The sequence below is a fragment of the Myotis lucifugus genome, unplaced genomic scaffold, assembly GCF_000147115.1.
Source record: "Myotis lucifugus unplaced genomic scaffold, Myoluc2.0 scaffold_105, whole genome shotgun sequence".
Classification (NCBI taxonomy): Eukaryota; Metazoa; Chordata; class Mammalia; order Chiroptera; family Vespertilionidae; genus Myotis; species Myotis lucifugus.
The window spans coordinates 414,418-416,400 of NW_005871153.1; the positions used below are offsets into that span (position 1 = coordinate 414,418).

Sequence of the window (1,983 nt, forward strand, 5' to 3'; positions counted from 1 at the left end):
ACAGTGTGGTAACACTTGAAAGAAACAGAGCCTGCTTTGTATGCAAAAGAATGCGGCGGCTTCATTTTAACAGATAATTCAAACGTAGACTTAGTAAATATGACATTCATTAAGTTGTACTTTCATTTATGTATCAGGATTTTCATGCCAAAGCTATTTTTGTTTGTTTGTTTGTTTGGTTTTGCAAAAGTTAGGAACTATAAAGAAAATGCATTTTTAGGATAAAATAAACATAAAGCATTTTAGTTATACTAGCTTAAGTCTTTAAGTGAAAATCATGGCCCGCTAAGCTTAATATTTTGTTTCATATAAACCAAATTTTTCCTCTTGGGATCTTTTATGGTCCCCTTGTCCGTAGGCTGTCTGGTGAACACTGTCTTCTTGGTGCTTATGCCCTTGGAGTAGAATCCACAGAGCTGGGAATGGCCACAAAGACCATGTGGGATCTGCCTAGCCCAGTGGTCGGCAAACTCATTAGTCAACAGAGCCAAATATCAACAGTACAATGATTGAAATTTTTTTTGAGAGCCAAATTTTTTAAACTTAAACTATATAGGTAGGTACATTGTTATTAACTTAATTAGGGTACTCCTAAGCTGGCCTTTGCTAAAGACATCCTCAATCTGATTGAGGTACGTTCGCTGACGTCGACCCCTTCCAACTCTCCCATCCACACTCATCTTGTATACTTGTTTCGTCTATCTCCTTTCCGAAACCCGACTTCTGCGCATGGGCCATGAAGTTTCAATCGCACTGTACGTGCGCGCCCACACGTGGTATTTTGTGGAAGAGCCACACTCAAGGGGCCAAAGAGCTGCATGTGGCTCACGAGCCACGGTTTGCCGACCACTGAGCTAGGGTGTAATCATGTGTTTTTAAAGAAAATTTCTTGCCTGTTTTGTTTAAGTTTTCCTGTGAGCTGGAAGGTTCTCCAGAGATCATCTAAGGACTAGATTCTAGTCTAACCTCTCCATTTTACAGGTAATGAAACGGAGGCCCAAATACATTTGCACTTTGTTAATTACAGTAGCATCTATATTTATTTGAAAACTCCGTTTTCTTACACATTACGTTGCCTATTCATTCTCAGACACGTGGATTGGTGGCCTCCTTACAGTAACCCCACAGCCTACTTTGGTATCTGCCACCCATATAGTGGGAACCCCCTGATTCAGAATTATATGCTAAAGAATTAAATATAAGCACCCACACATTTCACTCACTGTCTGTTCTCAGTCACATCTGTTTTCCCCTAAGGGAACGGTTCTCAGGTTGAGCTACACCTGGGTCCCCCCCTGCACCCTCTTCCTGCACCACCCCCCCCCCCCCACCGAGTTTCTGATTCAGTAGGCCTGGGGTGGAGAGGGAAATTTTGCATTGCTAACAAGTTTCCAGGTGAGGTGATTGATGCTGCTGGGACAGACACCACATTTTGAGAATTACTGTCCTAGGCTTACATTAGAGTAATTAATCTTGAATCTTTTAACTTAGAGTCAAAGCTTACCACGCACCTGGCCCTACCTGGGTAGCTCAGTTGATTAGAGCATCGTCCTGATACACCAAGGCTGTAGGTTTGATCTCAGGTCAGGGTATATACAAGAATCAACCAATTAGTGCATAAATAAGAGGAACAATAAAACCCCCCCCCCCTCTCTCTCTATCCCTCCCCCCTTTCCTCCCTCCCTCCCTTCCTTACCCTCTCTCAAATCGATAAAAACTAAAAACAAACAAACAAAACCTTTCTCTGTGCCCTCCCAAGCTTCAAACCAGCTTGACATCAGTGGGGAAATTACTATGATTCTGTATAAAAACTATTTATACGTGTGTTTTGTAATTTTAAAATATGTATTCTTTGGAAAGGAGAATAAAAGATCTAGTATCCTGGAAAGAAGACAATTTGGAAGCAAGCTAAAATCCTGCCATAAAAATAAAACTCATTGCTATCCTTTTGGGAGGGAGAGTAGTGTAACAGACGAAGAAAAG

General features: G+C 41.5%; 1 protein-coding gene across 1 annotated transcript in view; it reads left to right on the forward strand.

Moving 5' to 3' along the window:
* Positions 1-1,983, forward strand: part of TM4SF19 (transmembrane 4 L six family member 19) — an 11,050-nt gene that overhangs the window by 7,232 nt on the left and 1,835 nt on the right. The window lies entirely within an intron of this gene.